A 16715-nucleotide genomic window follows, 5' to 3' on the forward strand; every position below is an offset into this window, starting at 1 on the left:
TGTGTTGTCGAGCGACGTGGGCGAGTGGTGCCATGTAGATATTGAACAGCGTCGGGCTGAGGGATGATCCCTGTGGAACGCTGCATATGATATCGGTTGTCTTGGAGCGGAAGGGTGGGAGGCGGACGCTCTGAGTTCTGTCGGAGAGGAAGGATGTGGTCTGGGCCAGGGCTTTCTCTTGGATTCCGGCGTCATGGAGGCGTGCTGTTAGGGTGCAGTGGCAGACCGTGTCGAAGGCTACCTATAGGTGCAGAAGGATGAGGGCGGCTGCTTCTCCTTTGTCCATAAGGATCCAGATTTTTTTTTTTTTTTGGGTTGAATATCTTTTATTTTTCAGTGCATAATCACAATACATGCCAAAGCAATAATCAGTAAATGCAACAAACCATCCCTTAATTTCACATTGATAATCATAAGCAATAATAGTATACTTTGGGATATTGGTCACACATCGCTTCCTGCAAGGCAAAAGGAGGAAAGAAAGAATAGGTAAGTCCACATTCTCAAAGGACATATTATGTCCGAGAGCGAGCCTCCTCTCCGTGAAGCAATAGGCCCGTGACGGGAAGGAACAATGCGTCAGGTAATGAGTAAACATTTTAGTCCTCGAGGCGTAGCCTGAACAAGTGTAGTAAGTGTATAAAGAGAGAGGTTTTAGAGAGTGGACAGCCACGTAGTTCAAATGTGAAAATTGCTTGGAGCGCATGGGCGTGGCACGATATGACATTGACTTGTGTACGTATACTTCCCTCGGCCCTCGCCTAACATGTACGAAGTGTGTCGTCTAAGGTGATCTCGTAAGCAGATGCTGTGAGTCAAAGAGTGGTGTAATTATCCATAAGGATCCTGATGTCGGTGGCGGCAATGAGGGTGGTCTCAGTGCTGTGATTGCTGCGAAAGCCGGACTGGGATGGGTCGAGGAGGTTGTTGTTTTCGAGGTAGTGGGTCAGCTGTCTGTTGACCATCTTCTCCGTTACTTTCGCCGGGAAAGGGAGCAGGGAGATGGGCCAGACGTTCTTGAGGTCGTTAGGGTCTGCCTTGGGTTTCTTTAGTAGGGCGTTGATCTCGGCGTGCTTCCAGCTCTCTGGGAAGGTTGCTGTCTCGATGGAGATGTTGATTGTTTTCCGGAGATGGGGTGCGATGGAGGTGCTGGCTTTGTTGAAAACGTAGTGAGGGCATGGGTCGGATGGGGATCCGGAGTGTATGGAGTTCATGGTCTTGATGGTGTCTTCGTCACTGACGTTGGACCAGGCGGTCAGGAGACTTGTGCGGGTGGTGGTCGCAGGGGTGGTGGTCTCGGCGGTGGATGTAGGGGTGGCGGTGTTGAAGCTGTAGTATTTACTTCCTGCATATTAACTCTCCCTCTCCCGCCCCGGTCCGCCGCGTCCAATCATGGACGATTGATGCGGAGGGCGAGGAGGAGCCTGTACATCCGGGCTCTGGGAGCTGAGCTCAGCGCTCTAGCGACGCTGAAACTAACAAGGGTATTTAAACAGCTGGGATACCGCGCTCGCTGTGGAGCAGTGTGTTGCCGGTGGCAGAGGCAGCCCCCTTCACTTGGCGATATTAATTGCAGTTTCTGTGGGACACTGTGCGCGCTGTTATAACGGCGAATGTTTTTAAATAGCAATTAGGCTTTAGTTTTAAAACGCTCAGTGTGGTGAATTCTTGTGTATTTACTTCCTGCATATTAACTCTCCCTCTCCCGCCCCGGTCCGCCGCATCCAATCATGGATGATTGATGCGGAGGGCGAGGAGGAGCCTGTACATCCGGGCTCTGGGAGCTGAGCTCAGCGCTCTAGCGACGCTGAAACTAACAAGGGTATTTAAACAGCTGGGATACCGCGCTCGCTGTGGAGCAGTGTGTTGCCGGTGGCAGAGGCAGCCCCCTTCACTTGGCGATATTAATTGCAGTTTCTGTGGGACACTGTGCGCGCTGTTATAACGGCGAATGTTTTTAAATAGCAATTAGGCTTTAGTTTTAAAACGCTCAGTGTGGTGAATTCTTGTGTATTTACTTCCTGCATATTAACTCTCCCTCTCCCGCCCCGGTCCGCCGCGTCCAATCATGGACGATTGATGCGGAGGGCGAGGAGGAGCCTGTACATCCGGGCTCTGGGAGCTGAGCTCAGCGCTCTAGCGACCCCTCCCCCCTTTAGGATAAATGTGCTTCGGACAGCGTCCGCGCAGCGGACGCGTGCAGCGGGCGCGCCGGAAGCGCGCCGAAGTCGAGCCAAAGTCCAGCCCGTCTGCGCCCGTCCGCGGCCGGACGGGGCGCGGGGCTACGGACCCTGGCAGTCTGACACTAACCTCCATAAGGTATGATAGACATGCTTTACTAGCACTACAACCCGATACGTATGCTACCTGCAAGCACACCATGAGGGCCCAGTCACTCACAAAATGCGGGAGGTGTAGCTTCGATCCCCGCCCCCAAGTCCCAGATACTAGCTCCGGCCCTATCATTAAAGCAGCTCTACTGAATTGTAGATCGCTGCGTAAGCATGCGCTGGAAATCTACCACTTGATTGACGACCTGAAACTTGACATCCTTTTCTTAACGGAAACCTGGCTGGATGAATATTCGGATCCGGATATCATTCAGGCGTTACCTAACGGATATTCTATAGCCAGGTTAGATAGAAAGGACGGTAGAGGTGGTGGCATCGCCATTATTACTAAAGCACCTCTCGTCTGCTCCCTTGCACACACACAGGTTGATCATAGTGAAGCTGGCATCTTCAGTATCAACACTGGTCCTAATTACTCGATATCAGGTATTCTGATATATCGCCCACTGGGCAGATTATATGATTTCACTTCCACCCTCATGGAGGTGGTCACCCATCTTGCTTTAAGGAAATCAAAACTGTTAGTTCTGGGTGACCTTAATGTTCACTTTGATGATCCTTTAGACAAAGATGCAGCTGACATATGTATGGAACTGCAATCGGTTCAAGTTGACCTCAAAAATAAAGAACCCTCACACCAACTAGGGCATCTATTAGACCCCGTCTTCGGTAACTGGCTGGGAGTGTATACTACTGATCCCATACCCATACCCTGGTCGGATCATTATATCATTCCCATTTCAATCCAACTGGAAAAAACTGAGCTCTTTCGGCAGCAGTCTCTGCGGTATAAACGCAGGAAATGGAAAAGTTTTTCCTTAGACTCCTTCACTCAAATTGTCAAGGATGAAGGTCTTCCGAAAGGAGCTAACTGTGAGGCTGCCAATGAAAGCTTAAACAATATTGTCACAAAGGCTCTGGACATTACAGCCCCTAGCCGCACTATGTCCAATGCTAGAAGGTCTCAGAAAAGTGCTCCTTGGTTCGGACAAGATCTACAGACCATGAAAACGGCCTGCAAGAAACTTGAGAGAGCCTGGCGTTACAAATTCTGTGCAGACATAAAAACACAGTACAAAACTGCACAGAAAGAATATTACAAAGCCGTCCGCCTGGCAAAAGCTGAGCACTATCACACTCGGATTACGGAAGCTGGCAACTCCTCTAGGGAATTATTCCAAATATATAAGGAGATATCCATAGTGGAGATGTCCTCCTCTATCCAAAATGACTCAGTGGAATCATGTAATAACATAGCTCAGTACTTTGCTGGTAAAATAAGTAAGATCTATACCAGTTTCTCTAAACAGGGAGCCCCGGCCGCAGATTTCGTTGAAAATGAGCAAAATGTAAACACACCGGTCTGTCTCAAATCTTTTGAAGTCCCTCCCTATGAGATGCTGTCTAAGATGTGTAACAAGATCAAGTCGGGATCGCCCAGAGATCCGGCTCCTCCTAAAATATTGGCTGAAGCTTTCTCAGTTCTGGAACCTCACTTGAGACACTTGCTACTAACATCCTTTTCAACCGCTTGTCTCCCAGAGGAATGGAAACAGGCTATAGTGCTACCTATTAAGAAAAAGCCCAACATCAGTGTGGACGTAATGGATAATCTACGACCCATATCCCTTTTACCGTATGTCGCCAAGTTGGCAGAAAAAATCGCTAACACCCAACTGATGGAACATCTGGAGACCCATAATGTCTTCCATAAATCCCAGTCGGGTTTTAGATCAGGGTTCTCAACGGAGACAGCCCTCCTAAGGGCCACCGAAACCCTACGTGAGGGAGCAGATGAGGGAAAGACAATGGCCCTCATCATGCTTGATCTCAGTGCCGCTTTTGACACTGTAGCACATTCCATCCTGTTACAGTGTCTAAATAAAGCTGGAATCACCAAAAAGGCACTGGGATGGCTGAAGGCTTTTTTGCTTGACAGAAGCTTTCAAGTCCAAAGGGGGAGCTTTCTCTCCGATAGGGTGAGGCTAGAGCAGGGGGTGCCTCAGGGCTCTGCCCTGAGCCCTACCCTGTTTAATCTATATATGGCCCCTCTGGCAGAGGTAGTGCAATCGTTCGGCGTGGAGCTTGTCTCCTACGCCGACGACACGCAGCTCCTTATTTCTCTGACCCAAGCCCCTTCCAAGGAAGCTGATAATTTCAATGTCTGCATGACTAAACTTGCCACTTGGATGAACGACCACTGTCTGAAACTGAACGGGACTAAGACGGAGGTCCTCATCATGGGAGGCAATGAGGCTAAATGGACGAAGGAGTGGTGGCCCAGCTGCCTTGGTCCTTTGCCCTCCCCATCCCGAGAGGCGAAGAACTTGGGTGTGTGGGTGGACAATAAACTGTCCTTTGACAGCCACATAAGAAAAACGGTGGGCAAATGCTTTGGGGTAATGAAAACTCTGAACCGTACCCTTGACCTGTTACCTATTAATTCCAGGCGTACCATGACGCAAGCACTGATAACGTCCCGTATTGATTACGGAAACGTGCTGCTCATGGGCACATCTGAGAAAAATATTAAAAAGCTTCAGGTGCTACAAATTTCGGCAGCTCGCCTGGTCTTAAGGCTCCCTCGGCGAGCTCCATCTCGCCCCTCTCTTGTAGCCCTCCACTGGCTGCCCATCAGGAAGAGGATTGATTTTAAAGCTATGCTGTGGTGCCATAAAATAATTCATCACAGAGCACCGGCCTACATGTCGGATTTGGCTACTGTCTATGAACCGAGCAGGTCGCTTAGGTCTAAAGGTATGGGTCTGCTCAGAACCACACGCCCCAAAAAGGCCAGAATGGGAGGCAAATCCTTCCGGACTTTGGCGGCCAGGAAATGGAACCTTCTTCCTGCGGATATCAGGATGGAGAATAATGAAATCCTGTTTAGGAAGAAACTAAAAACCTGCCTCTTCACTTGGTGATGGGTTTTCCTCTACTCCTTCTCACACCCTCTCCACAGCGCGGGGACACGCCGGGAGGCGTCACCAGGCGCTCTACAAGCTCCTTTAAATTAAAAATTAAAATTAAATGTAGTGGATGTCTGTGATCTTGCGGTGAAAGAAGGTGGCCAGTGAGTTGCACAGGTCTTGTGATGATTGAATGTCGTTGGTGTTGGAGCTGGGTTTGGAGAGTTCTTTCACGATGTTGAAGAGTTCTTTGCTGTTGTGTGCGTTGCTGTCTAGGCGGTCCTCTTGGAGGTCCTGATGAGTTGGTGGTGTCTGCGGGTGGCGGTCTTGTGGGCTGTGTAGCTGTCTAGTGTTTGGACACCCAGTACCAGCTTTCTCGACCCTGGCATCACACAATGGATGCTGCCAGCCACAGACACGCGTCTGCCCTCCTGCTGCTGGATGAAACTCTGGCAGGGAGGCTGGACAATAGGTTTCCTGTCACAGGGAGGTGTGACCACCTCCCAGACAGTATTTAGTGTATTGGGGCTGGGTGGGTGCACTCCAAGAGTGCTTTAATGTCTGCACTGGGGGCACATTTGTATGTCCCTGTGCATAATCCAGCTCAAACCGGTTGCAGGGGCTATCAGCCCCTGCTCTGGCACGAAACTGGACAAAGGATATGTGTGTAGCCACCCCGCTGTCCTGACCCTCCCATAGGTGGGTCCCCAGAGGTTGTCCCACACCTTCCTTGGGTATAAAGTAGGAACCCTTGACTACAGGACTTTAGATTTTACCTGGACGAAACTCTGCTACAGAAACCAAGTGCTTTGAAGATCTACACCACGCTAGATGACTGAAAAGTCTCCATTGGAGTAAAGGAGTTACTCCCCTGCTAAGCAGGCACCAAGACGCATCTGACCGGTTTGCAACTCGGAAGCTCCTGAGGACTCCGAAGACTTTTGCAACACAGGAGGTGGATCCTAGAGGTCGACTAGTGTGCTCAGCAAACCTGAGACCCGTATCCCTCATGGGGACCATACAACCCGAACCCCTGGGCACCGTGTCCATTTGCAGAAGCATCTGCTTTCCGGCGACTTATGAAGCTGTGCTTTGGGCTACTTGTAGTCCAGACCCTGAGCAGTGATTCTACCGAAGATTACCGGCCTACACTCCACGAGTGTTCCGTGGGCTGGTATTTTGTGATTCCTCTCGAGATCCCTTCGTGATCCCTTGTCTGTTGGCCTGTGGGTCCCTGTGATGGCAACTTTAACTTTCAGTGGGCTTACCTGGTTGCTCCATACGTGCCCTGACTCTCCATCGCTTGGGGAGTCCCCAGGACCTTGCTGGTCCTCACCAAAGCATCTTTTTTCTGACTGCTTGGGTTGCAGTTGCCAAGGCTTGTTGGTGTTCAATCAGGACACTGACCCCCAGCACTCGACATCCTTCGTGGGACAGCTCACCTGCGGACTTTGGTCGTTGTTGACGTCTCCTGGTCCCCGTGGCTGCAGTGTCAAGCTTCACCTCTTCTCACCTGAAACACCAGACATCGGTGGGCATTCGGCTACCAAGCCCCTAGTCACTGGCAAGTGACCCCGGACTCTGTCCCCCCTGCTTTCAGGTTCTTCTCAGCTTCGATCCAGGCTTGGATCACCGCGGACACTTTTCCTCTTCACTGCAGCAGCACTTTGCAGCATCACGCCATTGAAAACAATGAAGATTCCCGCCACCATTTGACACCTATGCACCCGGATTCCCTGGGTTAGGTAACACAAGTACTCCGGTGCTCACATGGGTGCTGGCCTTAGAACCTTCTAAGTCTGAAAGGGTTTGCTCAAAGTCCTCTCCTAAGTGTCCTTAAACTTTAATATTCCAACTGTGATTTTCCCATAAGAATGTATGAAGCTTGCGGCTGTGTTCTCACACTGCATGTGTTCCCCGTGGGTCCCCTGTGTCACTACCTTGGGTGGTTCCTTGGGGTCCCAGCGATTCTATGTGCTCTAGGCACTGTGCCTAGTCAAGTCGTGGTTGTTATACCACTTTCTTAGTATATGGTTCGGTCTCCCCCTGGAGCCCGCTGTGTATTGTGCTATTTACTGTAGTTGTTGTACTGTAATATTGTTTGCTTCGTTCTCCAATCTCATAAAGAGGTTAGTAGAGAGTGTTTAGTAATAAATACATATATTTTATTTATACCTTGTGTGGTTCTCATTTCATTTGGTCATTCAGGAGGTTATAGACTGGTAAAACAAGCTGCTTTACATTCCTTCGAGACTTAGCCTGAAGGCTGCTCTCCAGAGCTATTGCTAGGATAGCTTTCAATGAAGGTTGTCTTTAACCTAAGAAGGGTTGTTTGGACTGGTACAAGGTGCTCAATTTAAATAGGGGACAGCATATACCAGGCCATCTTCTCACATTGTTTACACAACCTTGCAGCATTTAGGATGCACAATAATACACGTTTCCGTAGTACACTAACCATAACTTATACATGCATTCAATTACATCTCATCAAGACTTCTCTTACAACTTTAAAAAATATCTTTTGTCACGTGACAATTAAAATCACATCAGGGTGATCCGAAGTCAATACCAAATAATTTACATATTTCAATTTTAAAGCTGAAACCATAAAGCAGACTAAGCTGATGTACACCAAAATGCTACTGTCTCGTGACCCTATATTGGAAGACCATCTTCTTGCGCTACCATTATGCAAATCCCCTTGATATGGGATGGTACCAAACTGTCCTAACCTCGAACTTAAGAATAACTTTCTTGTTCCCACATTCAGATGTACGAACAGTTAAGGCTGAGCTCCCTCCACCAAATCGATTTTCGTAAAATGGAACTTATGTGGCAATGTTGTAAACAGTTGAGTTGATAAAAAGTCTTGTTTAGAGAACCAAAAGGGGAGAGGAGTTGGCCTAACGGCTAGGGCGGTCGACCTCGAATCTGGGGAACTGGGTACAAGTCTCGGCAATGACACTGAACATCCTGTGATTCTGGGCAAATCACTTAATCTCCCCATGCCTAACAAAAATTAATGTGTCCTCGTGTAATGCAACTGGTGCTATGTAAGGCGCTCTGATACCCGATTCGGGTCAAGTTTGCGCTATATAAAAGTCTTCAAAATATATATATATATTTTTTTAATTGGTGGTTCATCGCATCTTTTACACTGAGTAAAGAATAACCTTCTCGTGAAGTTTTGGCTGCTTTAGAGAGACATTTTCAGCAAGGTCTTCAGTTAATGCTGCTGTGTAACACATCTAGATACCTACTTGCAACTTGAGCTTCTCCGACACTAAATCATTTTGTCCAGCCAAGTTAAACTATTGTGAAATATGTTGTTATATACACTTGCATGACCCCGTAGTGTGTCGGAATCTGGGTTCCCCTTTATTGTGCTGGTATGCTTATCAACTAGAGACCAAGTGCTCTTTGATACCATTTACCCGGCTGTTCAGGTATGCTGGTTGGGTGTCGTGGAGGGCCGCGTGAGTTAGCATATTGAAGGTGACTCTAGCTTCGATGGGGAGCCAGTGGAGTGTGCGCAGGTGCTGGAAGATGTGGCAGTGTCTTGGCAGGTTGAGGACTAGTCTTGCGGCGGCCTTTTGGATGTTCTGTAGCTTGCGGGTGAGGTTTTTGTTTATTCCGGCATAGAGTGCATTGCTGTAGTCGAGCTGCTAGTGACCAGGGCGTGAGCGACAGTCTTTCTGTGTTTGAGGGGGGTACATTTGAAGGTCTTACGTAGGAGGCAGAGGGTGTGGAAGCAGGAGAACGAGACAGAGTTGATCTGGTGGTCCATTTTGAGTTCTGAGTCCAGGATGATTCCCAGGTTGCGTGCGTGGTCCGTGGGGGTGGGCGGGCTTCTGAGGGCGGGAGGCCACCAGGTGTCGTTCCAGGCATCTGGGTTTGGGCCCATGATGAGAACTTCTGTTTTGTTGGTGTTTAGTTGTAGGCAGCTGTTTTTCATTCATTTGGCGACGGCTTCCATGCCTTCTCGAAAGTTGTCTGCCGTTGTTGGGTTCGTAGGATAGGGAGAGGATGAGTTGGGTGTCGTCTGCGTATGACACAATGTTGAGTACGTAGGTTCTGACAATGGGGGCGAGCGGAACCATGTAGACGTTGAAGAGCATAGGGCTGAGGGAGGACCCCTGGGGGACTCTGCAGGTGGTAGGTGTGGGGTCCGAGAGGAAAGAGGGGGGAGTCTGACCCACTGCGTTCTGCGGAGAGGAAGAAGCGAATCCAGCCGAGGGCCTTATCTTGGATCCCTGCGTCATGGAGTCTGTATATATGGGTGCGGTGAGAGACTGTGTTGAACGCCGCTGAGAGGTCGAGGAGGATGAGGGCTGCTGTTTCTCCTTTGTCCAGTAAGGTACGGATGTTGTCTGTTGCGGCGAGGAGGGCGGTTTCCGTACTGTGGTTCTTTAGTTAGTACCTCACTGGAATCTTTAGTATTCACAAACTGACCTACTAGGGTGATGCTGATGAGTCAGTGAGTTAAATCATAAGCTGCTGATATCTGTGTGTGACCTTCGGGTACCAAGATAGAATCCAGGCTGGGTCAACTCTGCCCTTCATCATTCTGAGGTCCATGCATTATGTACCATGCAATTGATTAATAGTATCTCCTCAATTGTACAGCACAACAAAACATGTACAAAGTGTAACAATTAGTGTCAGGAAAGCTGTAAAAAAAAAATCATTATTAAAAATATTTTCACAGAGGTAGTAGTGTAGTATTTATTATGGAGAACGTTAACGCTATGCCCAGGCTCAAAATGTCAGACATCAATATGAAAGGAAATTATTAATCAATTTTTTTTAATTATTAAAGAAACACTCTCAAAAAGTCAGACATAAAACTGTTTCTTTGGGGTAGTCATCTTAAACTCCTGTACCCTAGCTTGATCCTAAGGAATACAGTACTCAACTCACTAAAACGTATGTTTTGCAGCTATCATGTCTAGTGCTCTCAACATTTCCTTATTACCAGCATTAGGAGTTTTCTTTTCCGAATAGGCTTTTTATTTGCATTATAGTACTTGCAGTTTTCTATCTGCCGTAAATTCAGGGCTACAAGTAACATAATGCAATGGAAAAAATATGAGCTACTCGCGCATGAACTTGTGAAACTTGAAGGCTCCGCATTTCAGATGTTTCCAGTCGCAACAAACCATCATAAAAAAGTTTACTAGTGTCTCTAGCAGACTGGAGCATTGATTTCGCCAACAACCTCGGTTGATCTTTTTTTGCTGCATGTTGAATATTTTACAAGTTCAGTGCTGGAAACCTAAAATATGAGTTTTTGTCAAATTAATCCATTTCAGGAGGGTGACTTTCAAATAGCCATGTTTTTTCATAAAACAGCAATAAACTTTCTGGAAGCCGTAGGACAATACTTGTAATTGTAAAGAGTAAAACTACATGCATGATATGTTACATCCATTTTAATTGAAGTTTTAATAACCAACTTAAGCTACTCCGTAGTGTGTTTTAACTATGTGATGGTGGTGACTTCGCACAGTCATTCGGTTCACTTTGGCTCTGTATGTCAATTCAAGCTCCAGTAATTCTGAAATTGAAAAGAGAATGTCCCAGTGTATTTTCACAATTCATGGTGGGGGACACTTGCACCCAGATCTGGCTTTAATCACGAAAAATCACCCATTTGAGGATTCACTAATTCGGTTGGAACAGAATCGAAGGCGGTGGGAGGGGCTGGAATTATATATGATGGGACTTTCACAGTATTTGATTTTTGGTTTTACGTCTGTGTTTATGCACCCTAATGTTTGCAAGTCATAAGGAAATATACTGAGGATTATATATTTTTATAGCTATCAAACTATGTTTTGTATTGACGTGAGACAACTAAGTTCACATCAGATTCCCTAGTTCTTCAATTGACTCGCACACTAAATCATAACTCTGGCACTTATAGTTCAGGACCTCCTCTGCCTAATATACACTAGAGTTCATTTTGCAATATGAGGAAATTAAGGACCCGTCAATGAGCACACTATAAGGAATTAGTCCTCGTTCTTAAGGCTGCGTGATCTGTTTATAATGAGAATTAGCAGTTGTCTCAATTGTTACAGCTTTACAAGTTATAGCACTTTTTTAGACTTTGATTTTTGATCCATATCATGTTAAAGTGGAACTATAAGTCCTCTTAGCCAGTTTGCTGTTGTTCAAATAGCCAATATTGGATGAAGGTGTTGCCCATTACAAGGAGCCACCTGGAAGCCATTTGTTCCACTGGTCACCAGATTACTCATTTGCAGTTTAGCTATTACTACTTTATAACCATGACATTCAGACAAATTGGTGGGCTGTACAATCAAACATAGAACAAATAAACAAGTTCATTAAACCACCATTATCCATGTGTGACTTTAGAACTAGAGCTTGTCAACTCCTTCAAGGCCATTTGCTAGAGCTATGCTGTTGACACCCAGACCATCTTAAAACATGAGACACATCTTGTTGAATGCCTCTGGCAGTGGCACAGTGAATCATGAAGCATCATCTTTAAGTTAACTACTCCTTCAAAACAGAAATACTCACTTGTGCGTCATGGCAAAATTATGAGCCTTTATCAGTCAAGCCTCTGGAGATGGAGTGCCTGCCAATCATATCAATTGAGGAGAAAAATCCTAAGTGTGGCTATGGATTTCAACCACTCACTTCAAGCCCAAATTGACAACGGGACCAAAGAAACATTCCACAGAGTTAGAACAGTACAACAAATCTTCCCATAATTAGGTCTTTCTCACTGGATACAGACATTAGTAACTTAGTGTTGTAAATTCGTTAATACTTTATTGACAAGCAACAGCAAATCCAGAACCCTCAACCAGGTAGATCCTAAAATTTAGTCCAAAGGATCACATAATATCTGCATTAAAGGCGCTGTTATGATAACCAGCCGGAAGGAGATTTCCCTTCAAGGCCGTCTGCTCTGTACACTGGAATGGACAATCTAAACTCAAACATTTCATTCAAAAGAGAAACCTTAAATCAAAAATGGTTCCCTTACTAATAAGTAATCCTTTTCAAACAACTCTCACAGGCTGAATCTCTTATTCCATATATCTATGCAAGCTATATGGAGTCATCAACGCCACTAGAATTCAGGAAAGTGTTAACAATCTGGCTATTCACAAAATCATGACTGTGGTGACTCTTAGATTGTGAGTCAAACTGGTTTGTATATACAGCATGCTAAACTATCCTTCACCTGCCTTTACTTGTGTAAAGATGTCATATATGACAACACTCCCTAATTAAGGAGGAAAACACTTTTTTTATTTTTACCTAAATCTTTATTGGGACAAATGTTGCCTGATTTCTGCAAGCTGCTGTGCAGTCTGGAGCACACTCTCCAGGCTTCATGTACAACACCAATGCACACTAAGAGAAGACACCCCAAGACTTTTCTCAAAGCATGCACCAAGAATGGTGTATCTACTAAGTCCCTCATTATGAATGACCCGGTGCATGAACTGCATTTTCCCCATCCTTGGACTTACTGATCTTGGGGTTTGTCGAGTCCCTCGGCATGCTGCGCAGCGCCCCAGCCACTGCGCACAACAAAGGACTCGGGACACGCTTTTACTCTCCGCGTGGTCTGGACTAGTTCCGTGACCACGCCCTCTTTTATTTATAGCTTGCGCGTCCGTGACGTATCACGGTCGCGCTAACGCACTGCTAAGTGCGTAACAACTAGACCGCACGCATGCGGTCTCCAAACATTACACTCCTTTCAACCTTTATTAAATCAAAAAAAGAAAAAGGTGAACTACAACAATAGTCTGTCTCAAAGTCATTTGGTTAAACGGGGCATGAAATAAATCAAAATGGCCGGCAGGCCTGTTACCAGTTTGATGAGCAGGTACCACAGTCTCAGCCCACAGCAAAGTCCACCAGCTGCGAAGAGGGCGCAGGGTTTCTTCTCAACCCATAGCCTGCAGCTTCCCCTCGGAACAGGACTCTCCGAGTAGTGTCTTGTCGGGCTGGGATAGGTGATAGCCCGTCGCCGGAGGATTGGAGGCTATCTGCATCTGACCTCCCGGAATCCGGAGGGTTCGCCTCTGCTCTTTCCTCGGGGCTCCCTTGCACACTCACTGGGGAAGTGGTGCGGGATGTCGTGGGGCTTGAGATGGCTCTGTCCTCGTCTTGATCCGGGTGATCTCCTGACTGGGTGAACGCTCGCTTGAAGAAGGATACATTTCGGGTGACGCTCTCGCCGTCGCGCTGGGCAGTCACCATCGTGCCAGACTGGCGAGTGACAGTCCACGGACGGGGCTCAAACGGGAGCCTGAACTTGCTTCCAGGAAAACGGTCTCTCACGTAGACCCAGTCTCTTTCCTCTATGGGCGAGTTCCTTCTCCGGCGCCTGAAACTGGCATACTCATTCGAGTGTCTTCGGTTGCGCAGGGTTTGCTGAGGGTCTGCCTCCTTTGGGGTCCAGGTGCGATGATGAGGAATGGTGTCTCGGACAATCCTGCCCCTAGCGGAGGGTCCCGGGGCGGCAGTAGTTGTGCGATGGGGCGTTAGCCTGTATTCCCTCAGGAATGTGTACAGGGCCCTCTCGACTGGTGTCCCTTCTGCCTGAGCGATCCTGATGACTTTGTTGAGGGTCCTCATGAACCGCTCAACCTCACCGTTGGCTTGGGGCCGTCTGGGGGTGATCTTCCTGTGTTGAATCCCCCATTCCTGGAGGTAGTCGGCAAACTGTTGGCTTTGAAACGGTGGTCCGTTGTCCTTCTTTATTTGTTCAAAAATGCCATGGGTGTCGATCATCTTTTCCAGTTTGGCAGTCACTTCCTTGGCAGTCAAAGATGTTATTATTTCTACTTCGGGATATCTCGTCAAATCGTCGTTGACGACGAGCATGTAGCGGCTGTCCGGAAGGTGTCCAAAGTCGGCACTTACTCGTTCCCATGGCCTCGCTGAGTCGTCCTCAGTGATTACCGGGGCCGGAGGCTCGAGTGCACCTGCCGCTTGGCACCAGTGGCATCCTTTGACCAGCTGTTCGACCTTGTCGTCCATCTCTGGGAACCAAACCTTTGCTCTGAGCCTGCTTTTTGTTTTTACGATCCCTTGGTGGCCGCGATGAGCCAGCTCGACGGCCTGTTGTGTTAGACTCGCGGGCATTACAATTCGGGGTCCTCTGAGAAGACACCCTTGAGTGTCCACCGACAGTTCATCCTTCACTCTGAGGATCGCTTCTAGGGCCCTCTTTGCCTCGGGAGTTCTCTGACCCAGGGAATTCTGGAGTGACTTCCAGTCGCTGTTTCGTGATGCATCTATTGCAAGCTGGAGGACCTCGTCACCACGGGTCGCTTCCACGATCAGGTCGATGCCCATAGGTAGGGGTCGTGAGCGCTCCAGGATGATCCTTACATACTCCTCCGTTTCTTCCGCATCTTCCTGTTCCTGCGTGGTTGCCGCTCGGGGATGCCGGGAGAGGTAGTTGGCCGGGTTATTTGCGTCGGGCTTGAACTCCAGCTTGTAGTCTTTCTCTTGGAGCTGTAAGATGCACTTTTCGATCCTGGGGGGAGGTTTGGAGACTGATTCACGGAATAGGGGAAGTAGAGGCTTATGATCGGTGGATACAGTGAAGGGATGTCCATAGACGTACACATGGAAATGCCTGCAGGCCCAGTGGATTGTGATGGCCTCCCTTTCGATTTGAGAGTAGCGCTGTTCGGTTTCCGTTAGGGAGCGGCTCGCATAGGCTATTGGCACCCAGTCCTCTCCATTTTGGCTCTGTGTCAGTACCGCCCCTAGTCCATAAGGGCTGGCATCAACAGCGATGTTGGTTGCTTTGGTGGGGTCGAAGTACAACAGAGTGGTGTTGGCGGACAGGGCGGCTTTAGTGTTCTGGAACGCTAGCTCTTGCTTTTTTCTCCAGTGCCATGGGGTGGTGGATTTCGTAAGTTCCCTTAGTGGTCTCGTGAGGTTGGAGAGGTCAGGGATGAACCGCCCGCAGAAATTCAACATTCCGAGGAAACTCCGCACTTCTGATGTGTTGGTCGGGGCGGGGGCTCTCACTTCTCTCACTTTTTCCCAGTCAGGCACTACTCCTGTGTCGGAGAAAGTGTATCCGAAGAAGCTGATGGTGTTCTGTAGGAATTGACACTTCTCTCTGTGTAACGTAAGGCCTGAGTCTCTGATCCTTTGCAGCACGCTCCTGAGCCTCCGGTGGTGTTCTTCCACAGTGTCAGCGTATATCAGCAGGTCGTCGCTGACATTGAGGACTCCTGTTATTCCGCTCAGTACCTCTCGGATTGTATCTTGGAATACTTCTGCTGCGCTCGATATCCTAAAGTTGAGCCTTCGATAGCATCGGAGTCCGACATGAGTGGAGAAAGTGGTGATATATCTGGAGTCCGGGTGCAGGGACAGTTGGTGATATCCTGACCTCCGGTCCACTTTGGAAAACCACTTCGCTCCATTTAACTCTCCCAGGATGTCGTCTATCGTGGGCGTCCGGTGTCTTTCTCTTTTGACTGCGGCGTTGGGCAGGACATGTCGACGCAGATACGCACTTGCCCTGGCTGTTTGGGTTTTCGCGCCACCACGATTGGCGATACCCAGGGGGTGGATCCACTGACCTTCTCAATTATTCCCTGCTTTTCGAGGGTCTCCAGCTCCTGTTCCACCTTCTTTCTCAGGTGGAATGCTATCCGTCGATGACGCAGGGCCACCGGCTGAATGGACCGGTCGATGTGTAAGGATACTTCCTTTCCACGGAGACATCCGATGCCTTTGAAGACGTCTTCGAATTCTTCAATGATCGTTTCGAGTTCTTCCTCCAGTACTGCCATTGCGAAAGATATCAGATGAAGTTCTTCAGCTGTTTGGCCGCTGAGTAGCATTCCACTACCTTCTTTGGTGACGTAGATTGTAGATGGTGCTCTCTTGTCCTGGTGTTGTATTTCCGTTTGGAAGCACCCGATTAGCGGTATGGGTGTCTTTTGGCCGTAAGCAAAAACTCTGATCTTCGCTGGTTTCAGACTCTGCTTGTCTCGCAGTTGAGCATAAACGTTTGCCGCCATAAGTTCGATGGATGCACCTGTGTCGATGGTTGCTCTCACCTCTTGATTCTGTATCATTATCCTGCACTTCGGGAGTCGCCGTTTTTTCCTCAGCGGCTGGTCTATGGCAAACACATAGTGTACCGGGTAGCTGTGTGCATCGTCGTCCATGTCTTCGCTCTCGGGGTCTTCCCGTATGGCGTGAGCAGCTTTGGGTTTGGGCCTGGACGACCTGCATACATATGCGAAGTGATTCATGCGCCCGCATGACCCACACTTTCTTCCTCGGGCTGGGCAGTCTTGCGCTCTGTGTGGCGCACCGCCGCAGTGTCCACATTCTTTGCGGCGTTCTATCGGCCTCCCTCTCCCTGCCGGGCGTTGTTTGGGCCGCACCACGTTGACGTGTTCCGCTACGTGCACCT

The sequence above is a fragment of the Lissotriton vulgaris genome, chromosome 12 (assembly GCF_964263255.1).
Source record: "Lissotriton vulgaris chromosome 12, aLisVul1.2, whole genome shotgun sequence".
NCBI classification, from domain to species: Eukaryota; Metazoa; Chordata; class Amphibia; order Caudata; family Salamandridae; genus Lissotriton; species Lissotriton vulgaris.